At 61.3% G+C, this 24,882-nt stretch overlaps 1 protein-coding gene across 1 annotated transcript in view; it reads left to right on the top strand.

Annotated features, from left to right (window-relative positions):
- The first annotated feature begins 420 nt into the window (after positions 1-420).
- The window catches only part of RAI1 (retinoic acid induced 1), a 68,527-nt gene continuing 44,065 nt past the window's right edge, over positions 421-24,882 (top strand). Inside the window, exon 1 of the mRNA XM_062215591.1 lies at positions 421-526. The gene's annotated coding sequence lies outside the window, so the exon portion shown is untranslated. The remainder of the gene's footprint in view (positions 527-24,882) is intronic.

Raw genomic sequence — 24,882 nt, 5'->3', positions numbered from 1 at the left:
CCTGGCGCCCCCTCCTCCCGTTCCCCTCTGGAGCTCCCCGCCTCCCTCCCTCTTTCCCTCCCTCCACCCCTGCCGCCTCCTCCTCCTCCTCCTCCCCTCCCCCGCGTCTGGGGCGCGGGCTGCGCGCAGCCAAGCCCCCTCGTCGCGCGCCCCTCCCCGCGCGCGCCCCCCGTGCCCGCATCGCGCGCTTGTCGAGTGGATGCGGCCACGGGGCCGTCTCTAATTACCTCCCGTCCCCCCCAGCGGCCCTGTGGATAATGGCTACTGAGGGCGCTCGCAGGGGCTGCTGAGAAGGCAAAGCGGGGCGCGGGAGCGCGAGGGACCCGGGGCCGCCCCCCGGCAGCGGCGGGCGGGCAGAGAGAAAGGAATCGTGCGAGCGCTCACAATTTTTTTCCTCCCAAGGATCTCATCTGGCCGCCGCCGCCGCGTTCTGGAAGAGGCGAAGCGGGAGAGCGCGCGCGAGAGCCGGAGAGAGACGGCGGGACGCGCAGCGCCGGCGCCGCGGAGACCCGGGAGGAGCCCGCAGGTATTGTTGGCCGCGGAGCTTTGTGTCCTCGGCGGGCCGTTCGGGGCGCGAGGGCTCCCCGAGTCCCTGGCCGCTCAGACCTGCCCCGAAGCCGAGGCTGGCCAGGGGGTCGCCGCCCGCGCCGCGGTCTTGGCTGGAGTTGTGGATGTGCCTGTTTGGGGGCTTTTCCGCGCCGGTGGCGGAGGCGGAGGCGATCGGTTTCAGCCGACGGAATTTCTTTTCTTTCCTTTCTCTCTCTCTTTTTTGGCTGCAGTTTGGTTGTGCTGGGGATCCCCCCCCCCCTCCTGTGCCTGCCACAACGCACTGGCGAGCGGGCTTGGCGACCGTGGCACTGGCGGAAGGCACGGATGGGGCTGAGATGGCGGGGCTGGTGGCTGCGGCGGGGTGGGTGAGAGGCGCCAGGGGGAGGACGGAGTTGTGTTCAAGTTCGTCATCGGCTCCCCGGAGCTGCTGCAGCCGGGGAGACGCGGGCGGTCGGTGCGCCCCAGTCCTGCTCAGGGCAACCGGTGGGAAACTTCCCGGGAGCGCGGCCTCGCTCCCGAGGGACTCGGCGCCCTGACGCCTCCGGGCGGGCGCGTCCCGCGGCTACCGCCACCGGGTAGCCCCTCCTCGCCTCCTGCGCGCCGCGAGGTCGTGCTCTCCCCACCCCCGCCTTCCTCCCGGCCCAGGCGGCTTCCGGATCTGGACTGAGCTGGAGGAGCAGCTTCCAACACTTCCCCTGGAGACCCCTCCCCACTGCCCGCGCCACAGCCGTCCCAGCCACCACCCTCCCCATCCCCCCCCCGCCCCCCCCCCCCCCCGCGCGCCGCCTTTGCCCTGCGCCCCGGCCCCAGGCGCGCGCAGTGGAGTGGCCAGGCTGACAATGAAACCTCGCGCCTCGGTTTCTGCCGTGGGGGAGGGGGTCGCAGCTCACTGCTCTCTGCGCTGCGCTGCTGACCCTGGGTGGGGGGGTCAAGGAGGGGGAGGAGGAGCTTGTCTGGGTTAGAGATGTTGACGTGGATGGCGCTATGGCTGGGAGGGGGCAGCGGGGCCCTGTGCAACCACGGAGGTTGGGGGTCGTGTGGGTTTTAGCCCCTGTGTCCCCCTGTGGGGCTTGGCTCTTGGCTGATGACTTCAGGCGCGGTGAGGGGTCTCTCTTGCGTCCCCTCCCAATGCTGGGCTGGAAGAGGTGATCCCAAAGGTGTACTGTGTGACGGAAGTGTTTATCTCAGCCTGGGCTGCTGTTCCTCCGGTGGCCCTGAGATTCCCGAGGTTGGGGCCTCATAGGGGAGAGGAGCAGTGGGAAGTTCTACCCCCTACCCCACCCCGGAGGGCTAGCTGTGTTAAAGATGCGGCTCCTTAGCCCAGAGCGAGCCCCCTCTCTCCCAGCAGCTGGCAGCCAGGCTGTGCCCTGACTGCTTACAGAGAGGGAGTGGGGGCACAGGGGCAGGCATCTGTGCCGGCTGGACTGTGTTCAGGCTGTGTCACTGGCCCAGGGGTAGAAAGAGTTAACTGTTCCCCAGACACATGTCAGCCCCACACAGCAGGTACACTCGGTGGGGCCCGCTGACACTGGCTGACCCAAAGCTAGCAGTTTCCAGATCCTCTACTCCTGTTTTCACAGCCAGGCAGGACCAGGGGGAGCCTGGGGGAGGCCGGGAAGTAGAGCCCAGAGCGGGGACAGCAGCCAGGCGACAGGCCAGGGCCACCATGGGGGTCTGGCGTGGAGGGACCAGGGAGGCCTCTTGTGCCCAGGTTGGGGAAGCTCCTGGGCCGGTTGGTTCCTGCCCGGGTATTTGCCCTGCTCCCTTTCGCCCTGCAGCTGGGGGACAGGTCCCCCCATGGGCCCGGATGTCTGTGAGGCTGCCCCCTTGGGCGTCCCCCAGGACCATCCGTTGGCATTGGTGGCCATTCACAGCGTTCTGCGTTTGGCTGGCTCAAGAGTGAATGAATCAGGGCTGAAAAAAATGAATGAGTGTGAATGGGGAAAGTTTGTCGTTGGGAGAAAAAAAAAAAAAAACCCTTTTCCATGCACATATGTTAAGATTGGGAAATCTGAGAAATGGAAGGGAAGAAGGTGGCTGACAGTGGCCGTGGGCCGAGGGTCGCGGGGCCCTGGCCGACCTCCGAGACCTGGTTGCCGGCAGCTGCCCTGGGAGACTGGCCCTTTGCTGTGTCGGAATGCATGCACACAGCTCACTCGCCTGGTGAGCTGAACCGGAGCCCCTGCCTGTGTCGTAACCGTGTCTTAACAAACACCCGCGGCCGTGGCTTCGGGCTTTCCCAGCCAGGTGGCTGCACCGGGACTTATTTAATTTCCCCTTTTGTCCGGTGTGGTGGACGTTCCTGGCGAACGCCGGCACCGAGCTGTTTTGCGTGGAGAGAGCGTTCTCTGAGGGTTGAGGCCATGTTCCTCTCCGGCATGCCTGCAGTGGGAGACACAGGCGTCTCCAGTTTTCCCTAAGTGGGACATCGTTCTGCTTCCTTCCCCACAGCCTAGAACCTTCCACCAGGGCTGAAGGGAGCCTGGGCCAAGCCAGAGAGATCCCAGAGAGGGCACAGGGTGTGTGGGGTGGGGGGGAGGGGATCCTAAGGTGTGAGGTTAGCAGTCCCTGGGCCATAAGGCAACCAAAAACTGGCTACTGAATCCGTAAGGTCCCTAGAGGTCATCTTTCAAGTTCATCTTGCCCATTGCAAAGATGGAAAAACTGAGGCCCCGGCTCAGGAGAGGCACCTGTGTCTTCCAGCATCGCCCACAGTGGCTGCCATCATGGGCGCTGCGGCTGCTGGGCCTCCAGCTCCCTGTTGTCCCTTCTCACCGGCTTCTCGCTTTCCTTTTTGCTGTCCCACGCCGCATGAGGAAGTGGGGAGGGCCCACGGCAGCGAGACGTGGGACTGCAGATTGTTAAGGGGGCACCGTGCCTGTGCCCCTGCACCTGCACCTCAGCTCACTTGTCTGGTGTTGCAGCGTTGGGTCTGCTCAGGACCCGGGGGGGAGGCTGGTGTTGGCACAGATCCGTGGTGGCAGCAGGAGGGTCCAGGTACATCCTGAGTGAGCCTTGCAGGCACAGAGACAGAATGGAGACCGTCAGGGTTAAGGAAAACCTGGCTCCTTGTGCAGTCTTTGGGTGAGGTCTCAGCGGGAGTGTGCGGGTTTCTGTGTCCCCCCCCACCCCCGGCAGGTGCGTGCCCCTCCGTGGGCGTGGGTGTAGGTCTGTGGTCCTGTTTGTAGAGTTCCCTCTTGGGCATGGGGTGTGCCTGCATGCCTCTGTGTGTGTGTGCATTTGTGAGTCCCTGATCGCATTTGTGTGTGTTGAGGGGGGGGGGGGTGTGCTCCTGAGCTTGGCGTGTGCGTGTCTGTGTGAACACACACTTCCTGCTAATGGCCCCAGGAGGGATCCGAGCATCAGGCTTTTGTGCTGTTCTCAAGGTTGCAGCGGGGTGGGGGGAGTGGGGGGGGGGAACGGCCTTCGGCAGGGAGGGGTGGGCTGGGGGAGGCAAAGGAAACATCTTAAAAGACCATCTTCCCTCTGGTCTCCAAGGAGATCAGCCTGTGAAATGATCCGCACGTTAATTAAAAACGATTATATCCTGATTGAGCCATTCCCACTCACATCTCCCAGCCGAGGAGAGGGTGGATGGGCTGGGGCTGGGGCAGGGTCCGGCTGCAGGGCCCCGCTCACGGGGCGGGCAGGGGGAGCAGAGGTGAGGAGGGGCCGGGTGCCCGAGTCGAGATGGTCTCTGAGGTCCTGGGCTGGGCCCCTGGAACTCGTCCCCCAGGGCCAGGTGCCTCCTAGCCTGTTGTGAACGTAAGATTCTGCCGCATTTGGGGCTTGGGTTTTACAGAAGCGTGGTGGACTTGAGGACATGCTGGGGCCCCTTCTTAACTTGCAGCTGCCCCCAGACTCCCAGCACGAGCCCCTTCCTCAGCAAGGCTTCCAGGGACAAGGCTGTCTAGGTGGTCCCATGCACGCTGAGGTTGCTTGTTCCTGAGGTCCACGCTGGGCTGGTGCCCTGGCACCTCTGTGTGCGGGGAGCTGGGTGACTCGCCAGCCCCGGCCACCTTGGCCACCCCTCTCCCTCTCCATTGCCCCTGCCTCCCCCACCGCCAACCCTGCTCCCATGCTGGCTGGTGGTGGGGTGTGTGTCCATACTCCTGGGCGCCTGTGCTGAGACGTTTCTGGGAAAGCCCAGGCCTGGCCGCTCTGTGCCCTGCCTGTCTTCACTCGCCGCTAGTCAGCCCTGTAGGGACTGTGGGGGTTCCAACAGTCAACCAGAGGGTCCTCAGGCCAGGCTCCCAACAGCAGGTGTTGCCAGGGGGCCTTGAGTGCAGTAGGTGCTTGGAGAGCTGGCTCACCTTGGCATCTGTGGGGTGCTGGCTGGTCACTGTGTCCTGTGCCCTCCTACGCACTCTCCCGCCTCTGGGCCCCGTTCCTCGGGGCTCTCTTGAGTGGGGGGAGAGAGCTACTCTGTGTGGATCAGCCACACCCAGAGGCACGGTCACCGGCCGTGAGCGGGGCCTTCTTCGGGCTTCTCTCTCCTTTCTATGTGATGGGTATCCTCTTTTTCCTGGCATCCTGACTTTTTCCTGGCAGGACCGTAGGGAAGTTGGGAAAACCAGGTCAAGTTTGTCCCAGTGCCTGGCAGGACCTGGATGCCCAGAGGGGCTCCTCGATGCACCTGTCTCATTCATCCAGGACCCCTGTGTGTTGCCCGTGGCCGGGGCCTTGGGTTTGCTGGTGTCTGGGGCGGGTGATGTGCTGAGTGCTTCCTCCGTCTGGGCTGCAGGGGACCCAGAGCGTGAGGCTCCGAGGACTGACGTCTAAGGCTCCATTTCCAGAAGGGACGGGGATGTTCCTGCTTAACCTGGTCCCGCTGGAATTTGTTGGATCCATGCCCGCATTCTTAGGCGGAGTTTGACTAAGTCTGGGATGCAGACAGAGTGTGACAGAGGGCCACGTTGCACCGGGAAAAGCCCCCAAGGTCAGGCCTGGGAGAGAGGCAGACGCCCACTCATCTCATAGGAAGGCGTGGGCACCGGAGCGGGGCGGAGAGACCCTGCCTGTCCCCAGTCGTCCCTGCAAGGTGCACCGCCTCTCAGGGTGGCTTAGGGGACCTTGGACGCCCCCTCGCTGCCCTGCCGAGGGTCGGAGCACTGAAGGCATTCCTTAGAATGCAAGCGTGCTCCCTCGGAGCAGTGAGCGATCAAAAGCTAACCTCAGCTTTGCATAATGCAGAGGCTGCCAACCAGGGCCTGGCAGGCAGTGCTGGTGAGCTGTGGGGGCTGCCTGCCTCCTTGGGGGGGCAATGCCGCTAGGGCGGCACGGGGGTGGGATGCAGCCAGGGGTGCCCGTCACCCTTCTCGGGAGCCAGGGCTTGCGTGTGTACCCAGTCCAGCCCTGGGTCTGGTTCGCATCCTGGGCCCAGCGATCCTGGCTCAGTGGCTGTTACCCAGCAGTCACGGCGCCAGGCAGGCCTGTGGCACAGGTGGGGCAAGAATGGCGAAGCTGGGACTCCCACAGGGGACGTGCCCCACGCTAGCCTTGGCCAGGAAGGGCCCTGCATGGCTAGGGTCAGATGAGGCACTGTCACCAGGATGGAGGCACAGCCCAGGACAAGGGGAGCTGGGTGGGGATTGGTGATGCGGGGACCCAGGAGAGGGGTGGAGGGTTAGGGCCGCTGGTGCCGCCTGTGGGAAGACCTGACTCTGGGCTGGCTCACAGCCAGAGCCCCTGAGCAGCTGGGAGAGGGGCAGGCCAGGGCAGGTGATGCCCGGGGGCAGCTGTGTGTGTGCAACGCCCCTAGAGCTGCCAGGGTGCCAGGCAGGGTGCCAGCCTGGTGCATTTCCCTCACCTACCCCAGCCCCTGTTAGCGGCGCACGAGGGGAGGGTGTGGGAAGAGGGGCACCCACAGCAGGGCTAGGACCAGGCTGTACCTGATCAGGACCTGGGCCTCCACTTCCACGGTGCCCCCACTTGATGGACCGAGTTCCATTTGTTTCTCCGAGTCCTGCCCACGTGTGCTGGCAGCCCTGTGAGTCTACAGGGAGGCCCTGCCGAGGAGAGTCTCGGTGGGCGTCCTGCAGGAAGGGACGTGGCCTCAAAGCGGGGAGTGTGTGACTGCGGGAGAGAGAGCGTTGGCTGCAGGGTGCAGCCTGCTCTGGGCGTCTGTGTGTGTGTGTAAGGGCATGGAGTATGTGTGTGTGTAAGGATCTGATGGCGTTTGTGTGTAAGGGCCTGGTGTGTGTGTATAAGGGTCTGCTATGTGTATGTGTGAGAGTGTGTGTGTGTAAGGACCTGGAGCATGTGTGTGTAAGGGCCTGATGTGCATGTGTGTGTGTGTCAGGGCCTGGTATGGTGTATGTGTGAGAGTGTAAGGACCTGGAGCATGTGTCTGTGTAAGGACCTGATGGCGTTTGTGTGTGTGTAAGGGCCTGGTGTGTGTGTATAAGGGTCTGCTATGTGTATGTGCGAGAGTGTGTGTGTGTGTAAGGGCCTGGAGCATGTGTCTTTGTAAGGGCCTGGTGTGAATGTGTGTCTGTAAAGGCCTGGTGTGTGTGTGCATGTGTGTATGTGTGTGTATAAGGGCCTGGTGCATGTATGTGTGTAAGGGCATAGAGCATGTGTGTGTCAGGGCCTGGTGTGTGTGTGTGTGTAGGCCTGGTGTGCACGTGTGTGTGTGTATAGGCCTGGTGTGCATGTGTGTGTGTCAGGGCCTGGTGTGTGTGTGTGTATAGGCCTGGTGTGCACGCGTGTGTGTGTCAGGGCCTGGTGTGTGCATGTGTGTGTAAGGGCCTGGAGCGTGTGTGTGTCAGGGTCTGGTGTGTGCATGTGTGTGTAAGGGCCTGGTGTGTGCATGCATGCATGTGTGTGTGTATCAGGGCCTGGTGTGTGTGTGTGTGTAAGGGCCTGGAGCGTGTGTGTGTCAGGACCTGGTGTGTGCGTGTGTGTGTGTAAGGGCCTGGTGTGTGCATGCATGCATGTGTGTGTGTGTCGGGGCCTGGTGTGCGCGCGTGCGCGTGTGTAAGGGCCTGATGAGAGAGAGAGAATTTGAGAGATGACAGTGTGCCGCAGGCTGACCTAGGCAGCGGGCAGAGAAGCGTGGCCCAGGCCAGGTGTGGCTGGAGCAGAGGTTCTGCGCAGGCCTTGCCTGTGCCGTCTGGGTGCAGACAGGTCCTCGCTGGGGCTGTGTGCCCTCTGGGCTTCTCACTGGGTCTGGCAGGTGGGGTGTGGCCGGGCGAGGAACTTCCTCCTTCTGCCTTGTCCTGGAGGCCTCCATCTCCCCCCCCACAGAGCTCCTCCCTGCAGCCCAGGACAGCTCCGCTAGGGGCCCTGCAGCCCGGGCGACTAGGCCTGTGGGGACCATTAAATCCCCGCTGGGGAAGGAGGTGGCCCTTGGGGGTGGTAATTACTGCCTGGCAGATTCTAATTCTCTAAAAGACATCAGGGAGGGAGGTCCCAGCTCCATTGTCCAGATGAAGAAACTGAGGCTTGGAGAGGTCGGGCCATGCTGGCTGCAGGTCCTAACCCAGGCTGGGGGCTCCCTGGATCTCTGGGCAGGGGCGGGCACTGCTGGATGCCATGGAGGCTAGGCTGTCTGATGGTGGAGGCCTGAGTCAGGGGTGAGTTTGGGCAAGCCAGACCTGCTTCAGGACTCCTCATGAGCCTGCCTCTTGTTTGGGGGTCTTCTGTCTGGGGGACAGGGGTTGGGATCACAGGTCACCCTGGAGGGAGTTGGCCACCCCCTCGGGGGGGGGGGGGGCTCGAGCTGATTTGGCCATGCTGTGTGTCTCGAGACGAGGGAGGGCCCTCTCTGGGTGACTCTGCACCTGTTAGAGTCTGCACCTGTTCTCCCAGGGTTCCCCGGTGGCCTTGACGGTGTGATCGGCTGAGACGGTCAAAGCCAGCAGCCTTTCCGAAACGACTTTCTTCCCGGCTTTGTCCCACAGGCACCTGCCCAGGCCATGGCGGGCCAGCAGTCTCCTCCCCAGGGACATGATGCTCCCGCAGCCACCGTGGCCCCTTCCCCAAAGGGCTTTGCTCCCAGGCGCTGAGCAGGGCCCACGCCTTCCTTGCACAGTCCGCCTGTCATCCACAGAGGGGCGGAGCAAGAACGGCACTTGCAAACTCAGGCCTGGGGTCCTCTGCTGCAGCCCTCACACAGGCACTGTGTGGCCGGCACAGCATTTAAACAAACAGCATCAGGGCTGGCTTTGTGGTGCATTGGTTAAGCTGCATCCCATGTGGGCACCGGTTCGAGTCCCGGCTGCTCTACTCCCCATCCAGCTCCCTGCTGATGCGCCTGGGAAAGCAGTGGAAGATGGCCCAAGTGCTTGGACCCCTGCCACCCATGTAGGAGACCCAGATGAAGCTCCTGGCTCCTGGCTTCTGCCTATTCCAGCCATGGCTGATGTAGCCATTTAGAGAGTGAGCCAGCAGGTAAAAGATCTGTCTGTCTCTTGATCTGTGTGTGTGTGTGTGTGTCTCCCTCTCTGTAACTGCCTTTCAAATAAACAAATAAAAAATCTTAAAAAAAAAAGACTTTCAGACTTCATGTAAAAATCCTACATTTTGCTTCTCTCAAAAAAAATTGGGAGGCGGGCGTCGTGGTGCAGTGGGTTAAGCTGCCACTTGGGGTACCTGTATCCCGTATCAGGGTACCAGCTCGAATCCTGGCTGCTCTGCTTCCAGCCCCGCTCCCCGCTAATATGCCTGGGAGGCCACAGATGCTCCAGTGCTTGGGTCCCTGCCACCCCCACAGGAGAGAAACTGGATGGAGCTCCTGGCTTCTGGCTCAGCCCTGGCTGTTGCAGGCATTGTGTGTGTGTTGGGGGAGGGGGGCAGTGAGCCAGCAGAGAGAAGATCTGTCTGTCTCTCTCCTTCCCTCTCTCTTGGTTTTTGTCATACCCTCTTGCCGTCTCTGTTTTTCATGTAAATAAACTTACAGGGCTGGCCCCCAGGCCCCGTAAGGGCACCGTGAGCACAGCTGAGACTGGGCTGCTGCGTCCCGACCGGGCCTACGCACCCCTGCTGCCCTGAGCAGACCTGGGATCGGACTTGGCATGGACGCCTTTGAAGTTCATCTGTTTGATGTGTTTGGAGACCCAGGCGCCCATGGCTAACTGGCTCTTGGCAGGTCTTTTCCAAGAATTCTCCAGGAAAGAAAGGAAATGGTGTACCTGGGGATGGGCACAGAGGTGGGAGAGGGGGACAGCACACAGCGGGGTGGGTCTGCGTTCTCTGCCTGCTAAGCAGTTGGCTTTCATAGGCTGTTGACAGCCATTGGAGCCTGCTCCTCTGGGGAGTGGAAGCTCTTCCTTCTAGGCGTTCTCGTGACCCTGCTAGGATGCAGTGTGCGTGTGCGTGTGCGTGTGCGTGTGTGTGTGTGTGTGTCGGGGTGGGGGTGAGGGAATCTGTTCCAGAAAACTGAAGCTCAGACAAGGCACAGTGACGCCGCCCACCCCTGGGTCCCCCCCACAGCCCTGACTCCCAGTCCAATGCTCATTTTGATCTGAGACGCCATAAACCTCAGCTCGTAGGTGAGCTGCTTTTTCCTATGCATCTAAAAAAAAAAATGCTCTTTTAGTTAATATGCGGGAGGGATTTTGATGTTCTCGTACGTAACCTTTTGCTGGAGCGACATCATGCGATAAAAGGGTCCCGGGAGAGCCAGTGTAATTTGGCTGGGAGGGATGGCGAATACCAATGAGAGGTCTTTCCAGACGGCCCGTTTGCTCCCAGGAGCCGGGTGGGGGGAGGGGAAAGGGGGTGCACCTAGGGCCCCCAGCCCCGCGGCCGTGCTGGACGCCCGGGGCCACGTAGTCACTCAGATTCAAGTTCGGCCACCTGGTTGTCTGCTTTCTTCTTCCACCTGTGGGTGAGGACCTCCTAGAAGAGGGAGGTGAGGCAGGGCGAGGAGGGGGTCTCTGGGGCCAGAGCTGGCATAGTGGACAGTGGCAGGCAACGCAAAGGGGACGTTAAAGGGTACCTGCCGCTCTGGTCACGGCTGCCCTTGACCCCGAAGCATTGGGCTGGGCCGGGCTGGGGTGGGGCAGCTTCCAGTTTAAATCAGGAGGCCAACCGGAGCCTGGCGGTGCAGATGGTGGGGACAGACCCCCTTCCCTCCCTCCCACCCACCTGGAAGTGTCAGGGACAGAGCCAGGGCAGGCCGGCCTCCCGCGTGCATAGGTGTGCTGTGTGCATGTCCAGGGGTCTCTGTGATCTGTGAGTGTGGTACCGGCCCATCTCCCACTCAGCCACCCCAGCTCCCTTCTGTGAGAAACCCATCCTGGTAACTGTCCATGCAGGGCACTCTAAATCCCCAATGTGGGCTTTGTGCCTCTCGGGGGTGGTGCCTGGCTGTGCCTAGCCAGGGCTCAGTCCCGCCCACCAGGGCAGCCTCCTCCTGTCACTCAGAGGCGGCCAGGCCTGCCCCAGCAGGGGGTGCAGGCAGGTGCCACAGGTGCGCTGCCTGCTTTTCATTCATGGTTCCTTCCCAGCCCAAAGCGCTGGGACGTGAATTTCCCGTGGGCACCGAGCAGTTGCTAACGAGGCCGCTGTGTCTTGCCACCCACACGGGCTGGGGGGGGGGGGGGGGCGGGGCTGGCAGGGCTGCTGTGCTTGATGTCCCAGAGCTCAACCCTTAAGAGGCCAAGGGAGTGTGGGCGTAGCTGCGTGGTGTGTTTTGTGTATCTGTTCTGTCTGTACTGTGTGTGTCTGTTGTCTGTTGTGTGTTGTGTAATGTATCTGTTGTATGTTGGGTATCTGTTGTATGTGTATTGTGTGTCTGTTGTGTTAGGTGTTGTATCTGTTGTGTTATGTGCTGTATATCTGGTGTGTGTATGTGTGTTATGTATATGTTGTGTGTGTCTGTTGTGTGTATATCTGTTTGTATTGTGTATGTTGTGTTATGTGTTGTATCTGTGTTGTGTTTTGTATGTCTGATGTGTGTATATGTGTTGTATTAGTTGGTTTTGTGTGTCAGTTGTGTGTATATCTGTTCTGCCGTGTCTGTGCTATGTGTGTGCTGTGTTATATCTGTGTTACAGGTCTGGGGTGTGTATATCCGTGTTTTCTGTATCTCTTGTATGTATCTGTTCTGTATTGTGTGTATTTGTTGTATGTCTGTTTTGTATATGTTCTGTACCTGTATTGTATCTGTTGTGTGTATCTGTTCTGTTGTGTCTGTGTTGTATGTGTGTGTGTTGTGTGTTATGTGTTGTATCTGTTGCATATCTGTGTTGTTACGTGTTGTATATCTGGTATGTTGTGTGTATCTGTGGTGTGTTTGTTGTATGTTGTGTGTGTGCTGTGTTATGTGTTGTATCTGTTGCATATCTGTGTTGTGTTATGTGTTGTATATCTGGTGTGTTGTGTGTGTCTGTGGTGTGTATATCTGGTGTGTGTATGTTGTACATGTGCTGTGTGTTGTGTATCTGGTGTGTGTGTTTGTGCGTTTTGTGTATCTGTTTGCGTATATCTGATCTGTGTTGTATGTCCATGTGCCTGTCATGTTAAGTGTGGTATCTATGTTGTGCTGTATATCTGGTGTGTGTCTATGTGTTTGTGTCTGTGCATATCTCCATGTTGGTGTGTTATGGTGTGCATGGTCGAGGTTACAGCTGATGGGTGTGGATTCCCACATTGTGTGTGGCTGTCAGTGGTGGGGCCATTGTACATTCTGCAGGTGTTCGCCTTGAGATGTGTGTCCGCGGGTTGGTGGGGTGTTTGTGGTGAGCTGAGGGCGTGTCTGGTGGGGGAGGCTGTGCCCAGGTTGCCACTGCTCCGTCGGGCCCATCACCCCCACCCAGGCCGGACTTGGGGGGCTCCCCATCACCCTGACCGCTCACGAGGCTCCCTGCTCCCAGAGGCCTCAGTGGGGCCAGCCCAGTCCAGGGCTTTGTCCTGGCCCCTAGGGCAATGGCAGCTCAGCGTCCCTCTTGGGAGGTCCTGGAGCCAGGAAGAGGTGTCTGAGTTTCTGTGGCGTCCCGGCCAGGTGGAGAGAACTTTCTGGAAAGACCCTAGGTGAGTCCAGGTGCAATCAGGACGTTTCCAGAAGTGGAATGTCTTTAGAGAGACATTGCTAGGGACCGTATGGCAACACCTTGCGGATGATGCTTTTACATTTTTTTTTTTAATGTTTATTTTCATCTACTTGAAAGGCAAACTGAGAGAGAGAGAGCGCAAGCTTCCATCCACTGGTTCCCTCCCCAAATGTCCTCAAACAGCCAGGGCTGGGCCAGGCTGAAGCCAGGAGCCAGAGGAGCTCCAGCCAGGGCCCCCCATGTGGGTGGCAGGGCCCCCAAGGACTTGAGCCATCCTCTGCTGCTTTCCCACAACGCGTCGGCAGGAAGCTGGATTGCAAAGGTGGAGCTGCCGGGACTCGAACCAGCTACGCTGCAAGATGATGGGGTACAGGCATTCCAAGCAGGGGCCTCCCCCACCCCCACTGCACCCCAGCGCCGACCTGGGTGGGGTGGTGTTTTGGAAGATGAAATCAGAACCGCGGCGCATCACAAGCGTTGCCGGAGACGGCCCGTGGCAGCGTGGTGTGGCGCGCGCTGCTGGAGTATTCCTGGGGATGAATAGGGCACTTCTGGGCAGGAGGTATTTTTGGAGCTAAAGTGCAGCCTCTCTGGAGACGGCGTCAGCGTCAGGAGTGGAGCTCTCTTGGCGTTGCTGGGGAGCCCCGGTGTTTCTGGAGTGGCGGGGAGGCGGGGGGGTTCCTCCCAAGGCCAGGCTTGGTGGTTTTTTTTTTTTTTTCCCCCTGCAGATGGAACTTTCTGGAACCGGAGGAAGTCCGGATGACAAGGAAGCCTTTCTCAGAAGGAAATGGGCTGCGCTCACGGGAGGAGGCGGCTGGTTGAGAAGTGGATGGGGCTGGGTTCTCTTAGGGGCCCTGGGGCCAGAGTGGAGAGCCGGCTGCTCAGCCAGCCTCCTGTGCCAGGAACCCCTGCCCCTTCTCAAGCCCCTAACGCCCAGCTTTGGAACAAAGCAGAAGGATTGGGGGGTGGAGAGGGGGCAGAGACCCAGGCTCCTGCTCTGGGCCCCCGCAGATCCCCAGGCTTCCCCCGCCCCCAGCCAGCCTGGAGCCCTGAGGTCATTACTGTGTCCTCCTTAATTGAAATTTCAGAGACCCTGCCCCAGGAGGAGGCGACAGTGGCGGGCAGCACCCACCACAGGCCCCAGGGGAGCAGGTGGCTTCTCCAGCCCCGGATGCTGGCGGCGGGCACAGAGTGGAGGCTGTGGCTCAGGAGGCGGGGCCGGCGGGCTCAGGCGGTTGCAGCCAGCTGGGATGGACGAGGGTGAACCTTTCACCCCCAGTTCTAGGGGAGGAGGGGAGGGGCCCGGGGCAGCGCTGTGGTGGCATCTGAGCTCTGGGAAGCATGAGGGGTGGGTCCCGGAAGAGCTGCTACCTTGTCCCCGAGCCGGTTGGGGACCTGGGGGTGGGGTGGGGATGGAGGGGCTGTGACTCAGACAGAGTGACTGTGACCGTGTCGGAGTGGCCAGCCCCGTTCATGGTTCAGGCCTGGGGAAGGCAGCAGCAGGGTGGGCTGGGCTGGGCTGTGTGTGTGTGTGTGGAGGGGGGGCGCGGGCAGTGGATGAGCCTGTTTGCCCGGCTGCTGTGGTCAGGTTGGGCGGAGCATCCGGGCTGGGCACTGGGTCAACACACACACACACACACACATACACACACACCACCTGGGTGGTCCCTGCCACCCCACAGGGCCTTGGGCCTGGCCTGGCTGTAGGGGAGAAGGGAATAAAGACTCCGGGAAAAGCCACGAGCTCGGGATGGACCCGGCGTCTGCCTCCCCGTGAGATCTGGAGAGCCAGATGTGGAACTGTCTACTTCTAAGCAGGCCTGTGCAGATGCGAGGCTGACCCAGAGCCTGCGTGTGGTGGTAGGGCTTTGGGGCTCAGTCTTCTCCATCTGAGAAATGGGTTGGGCCCAGGAGGCACTTCTAGGGCACTTCTAGGGCCTCCCCGTGGTCTGTGGTCTGCCTCTCCTGCACGCAGGAGGAGCCCTGGGGAGGAGCAGGGGAAAAGCACCTGGGGAAGAAACCCAGGAGGTGTCTGTCCGGGCCTGCCTGAGGTGATGGGGAAGTAAGAACCAGCAGGTGAATACCGCGTCCCGGGCACTCAGGGCTCTGATCAACCAGGGAGACAGCAGCCGAGGCCAGCAGTCCCCTGACCCCTGGCCTGGGGCGGGGAGCGTGGCTGGGGCTGCCCTCCACGTAGGAGGAGTTGCCCCAGTTGGCTGCAGGGGCTGGGGCAGCCAGGGTGGGTGCAGATGGGGCTGGGGGTTGCATTTGCATTTGTGGTCCATTTGTTTCAGTCCCCAGCTGGGAGGAGGACCATGGGGATGGTGAGGGTGGCAGAGAGGAGATCTGTCGGCCAGGGGTCAGACGAGCCCATGGCCCTGGGACCTGGAGTGCCTGCTGCTTGCCTGGGCCCTGCGTCCCCCTCCTGCCTTCCGGCTGCCGCTGGAGCTGGGGTGGCTGTGTTTGCTCTCTGCTCCAGGTATCCAGTCCCCACCATGCATTCCAGCACTGGCCCCTTCCCCGTGACCCCAGCCACACCCCCACCCCTCCATGGAGGCGGGGATTTTGAGGCCCTAAGCCCCCTGCATCCCCCGCCCACCGAAGGGGGCCAGGCTCACTCCTCCCTGCAGTACCCAGGCCAGGGAAGGGGGAGGTAGAGCAGGGGAGACAACCTACAGGCTGCCTGGGGTAGGTCCCAGGCGCCAGCCCAGCCGGCTAGTCGGCTCCTGGGCCTGACCCCTTCACCTTGGGCCCAGACTGAGGGCAGCCCCTCCCCCATGCACCAGGCTGTCCGTGCTGACATGACTCAGACTGCAAGCCCCACCCCAGAGGGGACTCACAGCCCCTTCCAGGAGGGCACAGCCAGGGATCAGGTGGGGTTGGTTCTGGGGGCCGCCACGTTTGGGAGTTGGGGGGCCCCCTGACCAAGCAGCAGTGTTCCGGCATGCCCGTCTGCTCTCAGGTGCCAGGCACAGCAGCCTCCGGGGAGTTGGGGGGGTCCCTCGTGTTGCTCCCCACTCCCGCAGGTGCAGAGAAGCCGGCCGAAGGTGCTGTGTCACAGGAAGGTGCCCCAGGAGGGCAGAACGCCGGGCTCAGAGATTGACAGCGTCTCCCCCCGCCCCGCCCCCACCCCGGCCACGTGCCAGGCTTGGGCTGGGATTTGAGCCGCTTCTTTGAACCGTCCAGGGCAACAGTGCTGGTTTTTACGTTTACGTCTAACCTGCCCCTCACCCCCACCCCCAGCCCACCGCCCACCGCCCACCCTGGCGGGCACTCAGGACAGACCCAAGTCTAGGCTTCCGTCAGAACAAAGCGGCCAACGTGGCGGCTTCCATCAGAGCAGGTGGAAGGAAACTCAGTCTCTCCTGTCGTCACTCAGGGAGGGGAGATTTGCCCTCGGAAGGGTGGGGGTGGGGGGCTTGGCAAGCGGGGATGGACATACCTGGGATGAGACACCCGCCCCCTTCAGACCAGCAAAGGGCTGGTCACCATTTTAGTATTCCACCCTCGAACACACACGCACACACACACACACATCACCCCCCCCCCCCCAGGTCCCCCTTGAAACCGGCAAGGTAGCATCTGACCAGCAGAGAAGAAAAGGAGAGAGAGAAAAAAAAAATAAAAGAGAGATTAGTGGGAAGAAAATCCGATTCAGGGAGTTACCTTAGTTACCAATTCCTGATGACACGGCGGGCGGGTGTGAGAGTGCGTGTGCGTGTGTGTGTGTGTGTGTGTGGTGGGCTCAGCCACCTTTTAGAGCGAGAGGACCCTCCCCCTGCCGCCGCCACCACCACCCTCGGGCCCCCTCCTTCCCCCCTGTTCATAAGAGGGGGGTCCCCTGTTTCAGAGTTCGGCGGCAGGAGGGGGCAAAATCAAGGACTTTGCAGTCAGAGCGTAGCGTGCTCCCTGGGTGGCTGCGAGTGACCGCTGTTTGTGTGGTAGCAGAGGACTTGTCCTCAGCCGCCAGCTCCCGGGTCTACAGATGGATGAGTGCGCTCTCCCTCCGGGGGCTCCATCTTTTATTGTTGGCTCCCTTTCCGCTCCTGACGCCCTCAGCTGAGCAGGGGCCGTGAGTCAGGCAGGCAAGAGCATCCCCCCAGGAGGTTCAGCCACAAAGGTTGCAAACCTGGGGGTGGGGTGACTGCTCAGCGCACGGTGCCCGCGCCCGGGGTTCCAGGGCTGCGGGCCAGGGCCACGCTCCTGGCTGTGGCCCCGGTGCCAGCAAGAGGGGCAGTGAATGGAGGAGAGGCTTGGCCGGGGAGCGACGCGGCGGCAAGGGAGGGAGACGTGTAAATCCGTTTTTATCAGACGCTGCATATCTTAGACAAGCACATTTCTGTTCCTTGGGCTTTGGGCGAGCTGGCCCTACCCTTTAATTTTCTAATAAAAAGGAATTATGTCTGCTGAGAAGGCAGGAAGCAGCTTCGAGTCAGTGTCTCTCACAGGGGCCGTAATTCTCGCTTCGGGTGCCTGTGGGGCGCCTGCGGGCTCCCGGGGCAGCAGGTGGGCTCCTGTGATCGCAGGTGATGCTGCAGGGGCCCAAGGGACAGGGACGTTGGTTGGGGCACGTGGCAGATACGCCCTGCCCGCCCTACCCCAATCCTGCCTCAAGCCATGATTCCAGAGGTACCATAGAGACCGCAGAGGCCGGAGACTCACAGGCGACGTACCGTAATTATCTGTGGCATGATTGACAGTTCTTGCTGCCGTGGCCTGGTTGCTCAGACAGTTGGATTGGGGTTGAATGAATGAAGCAGTGAATGAATGAATGAGTGTGTGATGGCACCGCGGAGTCCCTGAAACCGCCTACCTGGAGGGACCCGTCCCTCAAGCTCTGGAACTCAGTGTAAAGTTGGCCAAAAATAATGTATCCCCCTCCCCCTCCACTTGAAAAATAACGTGTCCGGTGCTTGAAAAAGAGAGAGCAGACAGAAGTGGGTCGGTCACAAGTTCATGTCTTCAGCCCCCCTGCCCTGGCCCGGGCCACGGACCTTCCTCCTGGAACCCGGAACTCTGCGACCCTTGCTGCTCCGGGGTTTCACCCCTTGCGGGGCCCCGCAGCCAGGCTGTGGCCCCGAGAGTGTGGCCCTGTGTGCTCCCCGGCCTGGGGCACAGAGGGCACTCGGCTGTGATAGATAACCTGCACCCCCGCCTGTCTCCAAACAGATCCAGCAGGCAGCAGCAGGCCACTGTGCAAATGGTAGCCCTTGGTGACTTGGGCTTCCATGCTCTGTACTTTGCTTATTACCTCCTCCCGTCCCTCCCCCACCCCCCACCCCCAGGTTCCAGGGGCCAGGGCTTGGCTGGTAGCGGGAGTCACACAGAAATACTCAGGATGCCACCTCTCTGTGTCTCCGTCCCAGGGAGGTGTGCTGTACCGTGCTGCTGGGGCCAGCCAAGACTAAAGCCAGCACCAGGCGGAGGGAGGCAGGGCTGGGTGGCCTGTGCATCCCCCTGGCTGGACAGGAGATCAGCATACAGGCCTGGGCTGGGGGCAGGGAAGGGTCAGGAAAAGAGAATGGAAGGGGAGACCCGCAGGGGTGTGGTCGCCCAGGTCCTGGTTTGGGCAGTGCATTTGTCACTTGTGTTTTCTGTCTTGTTCTGGCATGTAGTCAGTGCATAATGGACTTCTTTTTAAAAAAAAATTATTTATTTGAAAAGCAGAGTTTATAGAAAAAGGGAGGGAAAGACAAATCTTCCATCCGCTGGTTCACTCCCCAGGTGGCTGCAATGGCCAGAGCTGTGCCGCTCTGAAGCCAGGAGCCAGGAGCTACTTCTTTCTGGGTCTCCCACGTTTGTGCAGGGGCCCAAGGACTCGGGCCATCTTCTGCTGCTTTCCCAGGCACGTTAGCAGGGAGCTGGATCCGAAGTGGAGCAGCTGGGACTTGAACCCACGCCCACATGGGATGCCAGCACCGCAGATGGAGGCTTTACCTGCACCCCCACTTTTCTCACTGGCACCCAGCTTGGCTGGGGAAGACCCAGCGGCCGTGAGAGTTCCGAGAGGTCCAGGTTCCCCTGGGGCTGCCACTCCGTGAAATGGACTCCACTCTCCAGCACCCTCGGTGTGGTTTTTCATTCACAATCTTTTTTTAATTACAAAAGAGATGGTAAACAAGAAAGGGGGTTTAAAAATAAAAATCGCAGTAGGAGCAGAAATGGGTGGGTCCTTCGGCTCTCTGCAGGTCATCCCTGTGTCTAGTTTTGAGTCTTTGGAGTCCGTAATGCCCTTCAGTGCACATCGGTGTGTGTGCGTGCACACACACACACACCTCCATCTTCATTGAGTTCCTACTTGATGTTCAACTGGAGGTGTTAGAGGCGCGTCTGTACCGAGCCCTGCCTCTAGGGGGCGCTCGGTCCCGCTGGGAAGACTGAGCCCTGGGAAAGGGGCTGCGCTGGGCGAGAGGGGCACAAAGGGACCAGCTGGGGGTGGGGGCTGGGGAGTGACGTGCACGTTCGGAGGATTGATTTTTAGGTAGAGAAAAGGAGAAGGGTAGGCTTGGACAAGCATTCCACGGAAGAGGAGGTGCTTGGGAGGGGTCATCAGTGCAGGAGCGCCCCCCCCCCACCCCGTACCTCCCCAGGGGCCGGGCCGGGCAGCTGTTTGATTTGTGCCTGTATGGCTTGGAAAACAGCAGAGGCTGCGGGAGGGTGAGCAGCGAGGCCCCTGAGGAGTCCAGTGGGCACCATGACCCTGGGGCTGGGCCGTGTGGGGTGAGGGGCCATGGGCAGAGGAAGGGGCTGGACTCTCTCCGCAGCAATTGGCCCAGGCACAGGGGCGGAGCCAAGCAATGAGAACCGGCTGGGGGACAACTCAGGCAGGGGAGCCCCTGCCCACCCGGCACAGCCCCACGCCACCACCTGTCCCTGTCCGGGCTTAGGTGACCGCCCAGCTGGTGCCACTGTGCCCCACCACTGCCCTCTGTCGCCCAGGGGCTGCCTGGAGAGACAGCCCTTGGGGCCCAGCCCTGCCTGCCAGGGTTGGGGCCTCTCAGGACCCCTGCCCCCACCCCCAGTGTCACACGTAGTGGGGGAGGGCCCCTGCCTCCATTCTCTGTCTCGGGCACGCAGGCTGGAGCCATGTTTTTGAGAGAGACGCTGCCAGACAAACCGCATTTATTACGTAATGATTAATGCAGTGCCCCCATTTCTTAGGCATCAAAGGCATCTGTAACTGCCTATCAGAGCTCCGGGGGTGGGGGTGGGGGAGCAGACAGACCCAGACCCAGGGGGCTTCCGTGGGTTTGTGTCAGGGCAGCCTCCCGTGGGATGGGCGTGCAGTGCCCCGGGGGCTTCTAGAAGGGGCAGTGGGAAACAGCTCAGGGCTCCCACCTGCACCTCCCTGAGGGCCTGGGCCACCCTGGAGTGTGGGCTAGCCCCTTCCCCCTCAGCCAGCTCCAAGCTCAGGTTGGCCACTTGGCACTTGGCTCCTGGGTGATGCCCGGCTTGTCCCAGCACTAACTGAGAGTGAGGCAACTTGGAGATGGGGGGGGGCTGGGGGGGCTGGGCTGCAGCCAGGAGCAGGAGCACTCTGGGCAGAGTCCACAGGGAGGTGTTGGACCGAGCTGGGGGTGGGGGCAGGGGGCGCTGGGCTGGAGAATTCTGGAGTCCCGGGGTCATCTGAGATGCTCATCCCCTGGCTGCCGGGATGGGCCAGGAAGCTTCCTCGGCTCTCGCCGACCACGTGGCCTGGTCTCCATCAGAAGTGTGCCCGCCCTCGAAGTGCCCACGGTTCACCGGGGTCGGGGCCAGAGGCCCAAACAAGGCATTTTGTGCCTTGCAGTGCCGGGTCAGGAGCTGCCCTAGGAGCCGAGGTACCCGTGAGAAGGCACGTAGCCCAGGCTGGGGGTAGGTAGGGGAGGGTTTCTTAGAGGGGGTACTGCCCCCTGCAACAGGGCGGCATGGCGGGTTTTCTGTCTGGTGTGTGTGTATTTAGTTTACTTTATAAATAACCGCTCGGTGCCACATGCTGTTAGCCACTCTGCACCTCTCTCGTCAAGTTGCCTCGGCACTGACACCCCACGAGGTAGGAAATAGCTCCCGTATGTTCCCCGTGAGTAAGCCAAGGATCAGAGAGGAGAGGTGAGGTTGCCTGTCCGGCTCAGATCAGCCCCAGCGAGGTAAGGATGGGCAGTGCGGCCCTGGGTACCAGCAGCGGTGCTGGGGTAAGCAGAGACTGGCGAGCTTGGGTCTTGGGGGAGCCTTGAACGCTGGGGCACCGTGGCAGGTGTGTGAGTCGAGGGAGCGGTGCTGGGGGGGACTTAGCCCCTGCCCCCTGCCTGCTGTGCCTTCCTGGCTACCTGGTGGCCCGCCCCCTCCCCCACACTGCTTTCCTGTATCTGATGTGCCTTTTCCTGCTCTGGAGTTAGCAGCTGGGTGGGCGTGGAGCATCAGAGAGGAGGGGGGGCTTCCCGGATCTGCCCCCTGCCCTGTGATGCGGGTGTCGGATGTCTCCGTGTTGTAGAGAGAGGCTGAGTGGAGCCAGCCTCTGCCCGTCAGCAGCGAGTTCCCGCTCTTAGCACCAGCCTGGCTGAGCTGCCCCTGGGGACAGGCCTGCCCGCCTCCCCAGAGAGCCGGAGCTTCCGCTGCCGCCTAATAGCTCTGCCGGCTGGAGACGAGCCTGGATACTTAGCCTGCGTGGCAGGAGCCTTAATAGCAGCAGCTCCTGCCTCTCGAGCTGACCTCTTCCTCCTCTACCACCCCTGGTGGCCAGGATGCCATAGCAGAGCCTGCGACCCTCCCCTCGGCTCTCTGTGCGCGGAACCCTGGGGTATCTAGAAGGCATGAACTGTGTGCAAGCTGTCTCCTTCCGGCCCCACCCCGCCCCTCCATGGGGGGGTTGCCCTTGCCTGGGGGCTAGTGGAAGAGGGGGGGTGCATCTCTGAGGTCCAGGCCAGGGCCCAGCTGACCTCGCTGTCCACCGTGGGGAACGGTGTGGCCACTCACCATCAGCCGTCGCCCGCCCTGGGTTTTGTCTTCCTGGTGATTGGCGAGTACCCTCCTGCTTGGGAAAGCCCGAGCAGACTGGCCAGTTGGCGAGGTCAGGACTCGGGTCTGGGTGGCTGGAGGGCGGGCTCCAGGGCTGTGGCACCATCACCAAGCCAGGTATAGCCCAAGCTTCCTGAGGTGATTATGTGGTGAGTGGGCGTGGCGTCTGGCAGATTGACAGGCAGGAAGGGAACAGCGGATGCAAAGCACCGCCCCGCGCCCAGGCCTGAGGACCTCCCTGTCCCGTGCTGGAGGGGGGCCCCATCTCCTAAACCCACGGCTTCATCTCAGCTCAAACTTGAGTCCCCCAGGAGAGAGACTTAGGTAGAGAAGACCGGGAGGGAGGAAGGGAGGGAGAGCAACAAGCAAGCAAGCAGACGAGGGAGGGAAACAGGTCCGCACCGACCCTGCAGGCCGTCTGCTGTGGCGTCAGGGGGGCTTGGCCGCCTCCGAGACCTCTCAGCTCCCCCGGCCCTCTCCTCCATGCACACTGCTGCCCCAGGGCCTTTGCATGCCCTGGCTCTTCTGGACATGGCTTTGACTCCCCTGCTCTTTCTGCACACGGCCACAGAGCTGCCCCCCCCCCCCCGAGGGTCCTCCCTCGAATGTCCCCCTCCTGGGGAGGCCCACTGTCTGCCTCAGGTGTTCCCCGAGGGCATTTAATCCCGTCTGATGCCTGCACTGCTCAAGGTCGTGTTTTTCTGCGTGTTGGCTGGCTCCGGTCTCCGCACCCCCTTCCCTCCCCGGTGTAAGCCACGGGGTGGCAGGCTTTGTCTTTTACTGTCTCTAGCCCCTGAACACAGTGGGCGCTCAATGAATGTTTATTGATGACGTCAGCTGGGCCAAATGCAAGCCCATTTCACAGACAAGGGAGTGGAGGCCCAGGGCCTTTTTATTTGTAGGTTTTTTTTTTTTTTTTTTTTAAAATATTTATTTGAGAAGCAGAGGTAGAGAGAGAGGTTTTCCATCCGCTGGTTCACTTCCCACATGGCCGCCACGGCCGGAGCTGGGCTGATCCGAAGTCAGGAGCCTCTTCTGGGTCTCCCAGGTGGGTGCAGGGGCCCAGGCACTTGGGCTATCCTCCACTGCTTTCCCAGGCCATAGCAGGGAGCTGGATCAGAAGAGGAGCAGTGGGGACTCGAACCGGTGCCCATATGGGATGCTGACGAGACTTAACCTGCTGCACCACAGCGCCGGCCCTTATTAAGGTTTTTTAAAATGGTTTTGAGGGGCCGGCGCTGTGGGGTAGCAGGTAAAGGTGCCGCCTGCAGTGCTGGCATCCTATATGGTTTAAGACCCGGCTGCTCCACTTCCGATCCAGCTCTCTGCTATGGCCTGGGAAAGCAGTGGAGGATGGCCCAAGTGCTTGGGCCCCTGCATCCATGTGGGAGACCCGGAAGAAACACCAGGCTCCTGGCTTCAGGTCAGCGCAGCTCTGGCCATAGCAGCCATCTAGGGAGTGAACCAGTGGATGGAAGACCTCTCTCTCTCTGCCTCTGCCTCTGCCTCTCTGTAACTCTGCCTTTCAAATAAATAAGTAAATCTCTTAAAAATGTATTTGAAAGGCAGACTGACAGAGATCTCGCATCTGCTGGTTCACTCCCCAGCTGGCCACAACAGCCGGAGCTGGGCCAATCCGAAGCCAGGAGCCAGGAGCTGCTTCCAGGTCTCCCATGGGGGTGGCGGAGACGCAAGCACGTGGGCCATCCTCCGCTGCCTCCCAGGCACATTGGCAGGGCGGTAGGGCAGAAGCGGAGGTGAGACTCCATCCCTGGCTATGAGAGACACATCCTGAGCTGCTGCCCGGCCCCCTGCACCCCAGCCCCCAGGCGCAGTGTGGCATGGGCTCAGGATATGGGGCGGGAGGTGATGGATCCATCTTTCTCCACTCGATCCTCAGGAGGCCGGGAGGGTGCAGGTGGCCCTGGGCACTGTGCCCTAGGCTACTTGTATTTCCTGCCTTTTATGTTTGCATAGGCCTGGACCCCCGCCCCCAGCCAGGGCTGCCACCGCTGATTGGTTGTCCTGCAGTAGAGGGGTGGGACTGGTGGGAAAGGGCGGAGCTTGCCCTTGTGGCGGCTGCCAGGGGAGAGGCATGTGGTCAACCCACCTGGTTGGCAGAGATTAACGGACTGGGCTGAAGGGGGAAGAGGCTTCCGGAACAGTCACCTTGGGAACCAGGGAATGGGCACCCCCTCTGCGTCTCAGGGTCAGAGAGAGGGGCCCAGACCCCTCATCCTCCCCAGCCGACCTGCCCTCCCCCCCGCCCTCAGAGGGGTACACCCCCTCCTCTGCCAGACTCCCCTTCCCTGTCTCACCCCAGTGCCTTTGCACGTCATACTGTGTCCCCAGCCAGTTCCTCACCCCATGCTCGGCACATCCCCATCATACCAGACTCGGCACTGTCGGGGCAGGGCCTGGCACACCGTAGATGCTTACTGTATGCTGCTGAATGCATACATTTGTCCACCTGCCCGGAGACTCCCAGAGCTGAGCACTGGGACTTGGGAGGGAGGGAGACAGATGAGCCTTCACCCGCAGGCTCACAGGAGCTGCACGGCCAGGGGCTGGGGTGGGCACCTGGTCTGCACCGCGGGCCGCAGCAGCCGGCTTTGGTGTGTGTGTTTGCTGAATGGCCCTCTGTGCCGGCCGCCCAGGGAGCCGGGCAGGCTGGCCCTGCCCCAGGAGGAAGCAGGACCACAGAGACAGAGTAGGGGAGGAGGGAGGGGGCTGCCCGGCGCACCTTGGGGCCAGACCGGGAGGCCCAGTTGTCTTTGGCTCTTGGTCGCTTAGCTCCTGTGCCTCGGCCTGGCTGGAGCGGGGACGAGGTAACGGCGGCGCCCGCCCTTGGCACTGTCACAGCCTGGGAGGAAACCAGTTCTGGGATCAGGCACGTGGTGGTGCGTGGGGTCTGGGGTATGTACGCGTCGCTCCCGGCTCCCGCAGCAGGGCAGGTGTGGGTGTTTTCCCCCCACACACACACCCCGTGAGCTTTGGCGGGGACTCCGTGGCGCCTGCTGTGTGGGCAGGCCGCCCCCCACTGTGTGGACCCCCCAGAATCCGCCCCAGTCCCAAGCTTCCTCTGTGGTTTTGACCCTCAGAATCTCTAGTGCACACTTGAGAAATGGAATGACAGATGTTTGCGTCCCCAACCCTTTCCAAACCCCTCCTCGGGCCCCCAACGTCCTCCCAACCAAAGTCTTCTAGCCCAGGCCTGGGCTCCAGTTTGTCTTCAGAAAGATGTGCCGTGACGTACAAACTCAGGAGGTTCTTAGTGCTGGGCCGGGGAGGGGGGTCAGAAAGGTCTCCATGTTCGCACTCACCTGAACCTGAGACCAAA

Source organism: Lepus europaeus, chromosome 18, assembly GCF_033115175.1.
Source record: "Lepus europaeus isolate LE1 chromosome 18, mLepTim1.pri, whole genome shotgun sequence".
NCBI lineage: Eukaryota > Metazoa > Chordata > Mammalia > Lagomorpha > Leporidae > Lepus > Lepus europaeus.
This window is presented reverse-complemented; position numbering and strand designations above follow the sequence as displayed.